General features: G+C 50.8%; 1 protein-coding gene across 3 annotated transcripts in view; it reads right to left on the reverse strand.

Moving 5' to 3' along the window:
* LOC119164896 (uncharacterized) overlaps positions 1–7,904 on the reverse strand; it is a 40,903-nt gene extending 32,999 nt beyond the window's left edge. The window contains exon 1 of one of the 3 annotated variants that reach the window (XM_075873215.1): positions 7,812–7,904. The gene's annotated coding sequence lies outside the window, so the exon portion shown is untranslated. Of the gene's footprint in view, positions 1–390; positions 553–1,909; positions 2,266–7,811 lie in introns of those variants that run through there. The other 2 variants (XM_075873214.1, XM_075873216.1) reach the window with 2 other exon arrangements.
* Between the last annotated feature and the right edge of the window lie 415 nt (positions 7,905–8,319).

Genomic DNA, 8,319 nt, shown 5'->3' on the forward strand with positions numbered 1-8,319 from the left:
CGTACAAGTTCGCGTTGGGACTGGCGCCCGGAGTTAGCACCAGAAAACTCCTAAAGCTAGGGTTGCATAACACCCTCGAGGAACTCGTGGAGGCGCAACAAGTTTCCCAGCTCGAGTGCCTATTCAAGACCCGCCCAGGCCGACGGCGCCTACTCGAAAAACTTGGCATCACGTACCATACGCAGCACGGCATCAAAGTCGAAATTCCAAGATCGGTACGCGGGCAAGTATACGTACCCACATTGCCTCGCAACATGCCCCCCAACACCATACGGAACGGCGTAAAGCCAGGGCACAACGCATTACTCAAAGCTACTCCAACGACACTGAAGCGGTTTTCACTGATGCCGTGCGTTATACGAATAAAAATAGTTTCGTGGTGGTAGTTACCGGCCATCGCGGCGAGTACACCACAAGCTTCGCTGTTGTTGGGACTCCGGGTCCTGCCGGTCTCATTTTCGGTAGCTGGCCCCGTCGCAGGATCCATCGTCCGACAATTCAGCGAGAAGAAGCGCCCGAACGAACGACAGAGATTTATTTACATGTGGAGAAGTGATCAACTGATCCAAAGGGAGAAGAGAGATACAAAACGTCTTCGGCATTTTATAGCGCCGCGTTGCCAACACTGGGCGCATTGTCCGCATCGTCAGCCAATACGGTGGCCCCGGCACCACGGCCACGAGGGAGGGGGAAACACACCTCACAACACATGGAGTGGCACAACCTAACACGATGTCCATATATGGTCACGGCGCCCTAAAAAATGCCCAAACATGGTCACGAACGCACAGCAGATTACGGAATTCTCCCGGCGAGAGGGGGGGAGCCTGAATGGGGAGGTGGGGGTCGACGACACAGTCGGTCAAGAACCGGTTCTCCCCGCAACTCCTCTTGCTTGGTTCCCTAGGGCCGGTCGTAACACTGTGAACATGGCACACGCTGAAGCGGCAGAGGAAGCGGCACTGGCGCTCACACAGACCAATGCCACAAACGTGATTAGTGATTCGCGAACAGCAATTCGCAATTTTGCCAACGGACGCATCTCGGAAGAGGTGTTTCACATACTCCAACTACATCCCATACATCCAGGAGAGGTCGACTTCGATAACCGAAGGCACCTGTTATGGATCCCGGCACACACCGGACTGAGCACCCCCAACAAAACGGCTCACCGCGTTGCTCGAGGCCTCACTCACCGAGCATCGCCGGAGGACGACGAGCCCCCGCGGGGAACTGCAGACATCTGGGCATGGGTGGATCGTATGACTAGGTTACACGACATCACCACACATTACCAGTTACAACGACGCATATACCCATCCCCTCACGAAAGGCTAAACAGAACGCAAGCGGTACACTTGAGACAATTGCAGATTCATAAAGAAACTCCAAACTCATGCACGCCATGTATCCAGACCACGGTGATCCAGACATATACGCTACAAACAGATGCACGTCACGTGGCGAGGTTGCCACCCTTAGTCACTTCAAGTGGGAGTGTCAGGGCCTAATAAACAATTCGAACAGTGCCGATTCATCTCACTCTTCCACCGCCAGCCTCCGCTCGCGTTGGAAGGCAGCACTGCTCAGCTCGAACCTGACAGCACATCTCTGGGCCATCCAGCGTGCCGAGGAAGCCGCTTCGAGACAAGGTCTCGGAACCGCATCCGCGGTGGGTGCCCAGGCCCACTAAAAAACGCCGGACTCAAATCGTCTGGATTCGACAAATAAAGTTTATGTTATTCTTTGGCGCAAAGGTGAAACAATGAACGTGGTAGCAATATTGGAAGGTCACACCCAGATTGGCAAGCAAATCGAAACATGCGCCGCAACCCTTGCGAACAAATGACGCACGAAACGTACTCACAGGTACAGATGAACGCGAATAAGCGTCTCAGTTGTTACTTACTTGTGTCTGAAAAGCGTGCTCTTTTCGCAGATGGAGACTGTGCAATGATGGTGGTGGTGGTTGTGGTTGTAAAGAAGAGGAAAAGGGCACCTAATTTCTGTCTGCCTCAGGGGCGACACGGCGCAGTGCCTTATAGGGGTGGGAGGAAGGAGGGATATAAATAATAGAATGAAATAGATGAAGAAATAGAGAGGCAAGCGACGGAAAATAGGAGATAGGAAAGTGGGGATCCGATCACCGTGCACGGCGTCAGGAGACCGCGGAGGGCGAACCGGCGGGAGCTGCGATGTCGTCGGAGATTGCGAAATCCGAGTAATGACTGCAGTGAGCCTGCCTCCGCCGTCCCAAACTGGCAGGTGTTCTGTGGCCGTCCGCGATGCGTCGCCTCTGCCCTAGCCCGGCGCGAGGGGCGGAGAGGAGCGTCTGTAGCAACGCGCAGCGACGTCACACACCACGTGATTGCGCGCGTTCCGCCCTCCGCTCCGTGGCTGCCACGACATGCTCGAGATCGGCAAGTCGTCATAGGTATGGATCCATGGCAGGCATCAACCTCGACTGTGATACATCCAACAACGAGTATAACGCAATCGAATGCGAACATTGCACCCGTCGTTGAAGATGTCGCGCCGGTTGAAGACAAGGCAGCGCGGCGAAGGGCCCGTGATGCCGAGCGCAAGCGGGCGAAGCGGGCCGCGGACATAAACACCATTATAGTGCGAATTTACTCTCACGTGTACGCGTAAACTGTCCAATATTTCCCGAGAGGGTCTAATGGTTCCGGGCAATCGCAATGTGATCACACGGGGGAGCTTACGTTAACTCACTGGCGAATGCCAACGGATTTTAACTTTTACTCCCCCTCATAGCATCACCCCGTACATTCGCACTTAACCATGTTCACCCTCGGGGAAATGCTTGGGAGTTTCTTCGTTCAAAAGAGTTGAGCAATTACTGTCTAAAAGTGTGTTACCGAAAGATGTATGAAACTGCAGCATGAAACGATGCTTTATGATGTGTGCTGCAGGTTTCGGTTTGATAATCGGTCATAACGTTCCTATTTTCCGTGGTTATTTCACAATGTCACAGTGGCGCGCCTTCTAGTCCATCTTATATAAATAGCGCCACATACCAGAGGGATCCCGTAGGCTACATGAACGCGAACACGCGCGCGTGCACGTTATTATTGTGCTTAATAAACCCTTATTTGTGAAACTACGGTGTATGAGTGTTTGCTGTGTGTGTTGTATTTTGAACTATAGACACAAGTTGATTTGAGGCGACAAAAACCGCCTATATTATGGAATGATGTTTTTTAGGTGGTTTTCGGTCACAGAAATTTTACCGATTCGGGTCGCATTAGCTCTTGTTGTCAAATTTGTGTTTAATGTTCTCACAACAGATGAGATGGTATAATCTACACGAATTGTAAATTGAGCGTTGCTGTCATAGCTTCAATCGCACCTCTGCCCATTATGACGAGGAAAGTTCCCAAAACGCTTCCTCGGGGCCTGCCACATTTATACCTTTTTTCGGACGAACCATTTCATCTGCAAAGTATAATATCAATTGAACATTGTAAATAGGATGACTACGGAGAACGTCTTACACACTAATTGCCATAAAGCCCTAAATTATCACATTGCAAACGAATAATGTAGCTGACCTAGCTGATTGTTTCAGGGAAACCTTTGAAATGAACTGCGTGCTATTTTTAACTGCAAGTGCCCACTAGCACAGCAATAGCTTGTTCATTCGACACACATTAGTTCGGAAAACTGAATTATTCGGACATGTTCTCTGGCCCGGCAGCGTATGTGTCGTTTAAGGGCACCAGAACTCTCATTGATTTGGTGAAATTTGGACGCAACCCGCTTAATTCGGGTGTTCCTCGGAGCGCGTGCACCGAGCGTGAAGCATGCAAATATGTGACGTAAAAGTAGGAAAACCAAGTTTCGCGGACAGCCGAAATCGGCACTGCTTTCAGAAAGCTGTGGTCACCGCCCGCAATTGGAGCGCCACAAGGTGTTGAATCGGAAGGCACTTCGGATTGAAACACGGGGATCTCGAGGAGGGTCTTATCAAAAGACATGCGCGGTTCAAGAAATCCCTGAAGTCAGCCGCACTACCGTCCGCCCACGACGCCATTTCTTGTATTACTGCGCGCCGTCCGTCGTGCCGGGCACGCACGCTAGCCGCTCGCGTCTCCCCGCGGAGGTAGGAGGGTGAGAGGGTTGCCTCTGAAACGTAAACATCACGTGGGCTAGCTGTGAGGCGAAGCGCTCTTTCAAGGCAAGGAGCGGACCTAAGGGCGCACGAAGGTAGCTCGTGTCTTTCGTGTCCTTCTTGTCTCTGTGTCGTCGTTTTGTTCTCGCGCTATAACTATCGTCGTAGCCCCAAAGCAACCTTAAGCTGAGGAAGCGCCAAGGAAGCCTTCGCCGAGGGCTCCTCAGTGAGGAAGCTTTCAGAGTGACATAAGGCAGCCTCACAAAACTCAAGGCTTCCTCACTGAGGAAAGGAAGGTTTCGTTGTCTGGCCCTTAAAACTCGGGCGAATTCGTGGCACGTGCTTAGTACGCTGGTATACAGTAACGAACTCTTCAAGTCTATTCTTTATCGCAAACGTTAAAATAAATTAAACTGCGCTGTGCACCTTGCCTTCATGAGGTGAGCTTCGTTAACAGGTAGAACCGTCACTGCCGTTATTTTGCATCTGCTATGGAAAAATTCAGCTGCTTAAGCATCACCAAAATAAATAAGTACGCTCTCTCCCCGTGTTTCGTCTTTCTTTTAGTATCGCATAGGGTAGGTGTAAGGTGACAGGAGTAACCGTGTTACGAATGCTTCTGTTTTCATTCATAGCAAAAATTATTTACGGGCATTCCGTCCAACGAGAATTCCCGTATTTTTTATTTTTTTTTTTTTGAAAAACAGAAGTTATGCATTCTAACTTAGAGTCGTGCTGTGTTAGGGATAACATAATTGCTTTGTTTAGCAATACACAGATGACGTGCACCTAATACGGTGGGGTGCTGTCACGAACGAATCCAATTTTCGGATCATCCGCGGACCCCATCGACAAGGAAGGGCGCTTTTGTGTTGGGGAGGACGTCATCCGGCGACTAACGACCCAGCGTGGCGCCGGCTCGTCTTCCCTGCACCTGTACCGAAAGGGGCACCGGCGGTCTAAAAAAGGAAAATTACCCCCAGATGAGACGGGATCACGCGTACGCCGCTGAAGAGGTTTTGACTGCATCGGAAGAGCAGTTGACGTACAGCCAGCAACAAGTGCGGTCGTCGGTGTCTCGCGTGGGCGGCGAACATGGAGTGACCCGCGCAACGTATTGAGACGGCTGCAATTCCGGGCACCCTCGTCGTCTACCAAGCCGGCGAGACCTTCAGCGGCACCCGTCAACTTCCCTACGTGCACCAAGAGCTGGCCTGGTCCGTATGGAACTTTTTGTTGTGTTTTTTTTTAAACTGCCAGCTCCCTTCTCAAGAACATTACTGCGTAATGTTCAAGAAAATCACAAACGCACAATGTTCGAGAGCTTTCAGTGTTCCGGTCGTCTACCAATGGGTTTTCTTTTTCGCGCACCATTTCACTGCCGTGGACTATACATCGCAGAGAACATCTGACACACTACGCTTCACGGTAACCATAAAATGAAAGTCATAACCCGCGCACCACGACACGGACATACACATGAAACACGCACAGAAAGTCTCAAAAATACTGCACGATTCAAGGAAAAGGCACGTAGGCATTCTTTCATGCCACATATTCGAAAATACACGCTGTAAGCGGCATACAAAAGTCGCTTATTCGCACGCAGCTTTAAAAGATGATTGAGAAAGAAATCGGCATGATCGCCTGTACACAGTTCCGGTACTTGCTGCACACTAAAGCGCTTCGTTTCGAAGCAACAACAAAAACTAAAGCTTTGAAGAACATATATCGCCATGTTTATCACGCAAGCCTACCTACCGCGTTAGACTTCGAATATGTGATCAACCAGTCTCTTGAAAAGAAGCCCAAGCCACTAAAATAACAATATCCCTAAAACGAGGCTTTCTAACTGAACGGGTAATTAGATGAAACAACAGATCATCATTTAGAAACACACAGACGACACAAGAAAATAAAAAAAAAGCCAAGCGATTGCTCCGAGCGTTTAGCAAATGTTTCCAAATCGAATGACCGAAATGCACATTGTTTCAAAAAGTATCCCATTAGCCCTGAAGGTTAGGTGTACGTTTCGATGTACATACGCATAAGTTTTATCCGCGCTCTTGGGGGAGCCGTTCGAAGCAACCAGGGCAGACAAAACAGTGGACGGCCGCTACCCGGACGCCTGTTTCCCGCTAGTTTGCCCCGTGGCAGCAAGCCATCGTCGACACAGCGTTCTACGGAAATGGGCTTCGCAACCGCGTCGCGTCGTCTAGGCATAATGCGCTCCCTCCTCGTGCATTCCGCTCCTCGAACACGAGAATGGAGGGGGTCGGCTCCTCCGAGCTGCAGGTACAATCGCCTGCCTCGCCCCCCTACCCTTCAGGCGGTTTGGGGACACTAGGACCCTGGGCATCTGCCTCAGTTGCGCAGAAAGCGACTAAAGCACTGCTACTTTACTTAAAGTCAACAAACCTGAGCGACCGCCTGTAGACTGTGTGTGCTCCCCGAGTATGCTCGTGATTGTGTGTACCTTCTCATCTCTCTGCACTCTCTTTTCTCCCCTTCATCCCTTCCCCAGTGCAGGGTAGCAAACTGGATGTGCGTCTGGTTAACCTCCCTGCCTTCCTTTGCATCTTTATCTCTCTCTCTCTTTGTCTAGTGGGACTAAAAATAATCGGGAAATGACGAACATGGCCTCCAAGATTACGGGCGCGTAGTGTGGTTACACCCGCCGCGCGCCCACCATCTCAGAGGTCTTGTCACAAGATTGTTATGGCAGAAACATGGCGCCTCGTATGTCTGGTGTATAAACCACGCAGCGGCGTTATTACGAATGAGTTACCTTTTTTGTTAATCATTCTCAAATTACTTAATTGGTGGCGGGGGTGTACAGTGGTATACGGCGCTGACTCGGAAATCGCGGGTTCGATGGCGGCCACGGTTGTAACATTTCGATACAGGTGAACTGATGGAGGCCCGTGCGCTGTGCGGTGTGAGTGCCAGTTGAAGAACACCACATAGTCAATATTTCTGAGGCCCTCCCCCCATTATGGCACCCCTCATCATAACGAGGGTTTGGAACGTTACACTCCAGATGTTTCTGTTATTATCAACTATTTTTTAAACAAAAAAGCAATATATAGGTATTAAACGATATTCTTATGAGTCCTATTCAATGTCACGATGATAGTACGCTGACGATTTCGTCACTTTCGTGTCACTGCAACTTGTAGTGTGCAAGTATCCCCGAAGGATTACGGCCACTAGCGTGGCGGGCCGCAGAGCACGCGTTAACCGTCGCCGGGCCGAGAACACGGTACTGCTCAAGGTCGCAACACCTCGTTGTCTGCGGCAACACCAAAACTCACTACACAGCCCGTTCCAAAGGGCTTATCTACGCGCCGGGCAAAAGCAAGTGGGCTTGTCTATACGCGCCGGGCGAGAAATACTACATGGGATTCCGCGAGCACGTCTCCACGGGCAAAGGTGATTCACGGCGGCACGGGGACAAAGGACCCAGTAGCTCGAGCGAGGGCAAAGACGCTCGCGTTGGCTTCGATAGGTACGGGCCGGCGTATAGTTTGACTTCGCACTATAGGACAACGCGCCGCTATTCGACCAAGCGTTTGCAAGGGGCAACAAAAGGTGAGCGTTTGCCGCGGGCGCCGTTGGCGAAGTCCGACAAGCCCGAAACAACGAGAGTCGACGGACGGAGAGGAAAGTGCGTGCTCACCCTCAGCTCTCCTGGACAGATCGGACTTCTTCGCCGGTACGCATCAGATATTCCCGCGGTCCCACTGCTTATAATACATGCGCTCGAGCGACGCACCGAGGCTTATCTACAGCTTATCTTCGATCGGCCGTCCTCGTTTTATCTGGTGTGGCGTCGGCAACGCGTTCGTGTGCTCCTTCACGAAAGAGCATCGTCCCGATGGTACAACGTAATGAATACAAATGAAACTGGGGGCTTTCTTAACAATTGGTGTATAGGAAAAAAACGTACACATCACAAAAGATTGTCCGTGAGTCCGCTATATACTTCATAGCGTAATCAGGCCCCGTATGCATCGCCTTCTGAATTGCTGGCCACGCTTCGGTTCTCGGTGCGTGCCTCAACAGTGCCGTAATTTGATTGATTTGTGGGGTTTAACGTCCCAAAACCACCATATGATTATGAGAGACGCCGTAGTGGAGGGCTCCGGAAATTTCGACCACCTGGGGTTCTTTAACGTGCTCCCAAA

The sequence above is a fragment of the Rhipicephalus microplus genome, chromosome 9, assembly GCF_043290135.1.
Source record: "Rhipicephalus microplus isolate Deutch F79 chromosome 9, USDA_Rmic, whole genome shotgun sequence".
Lineage (NCBI taxonomy): Eukaryota > Metazoa > Arthropoda > Arachnida > Ixodida > Ixodidae > Rhipicephalus > Rhipicephalus microplus.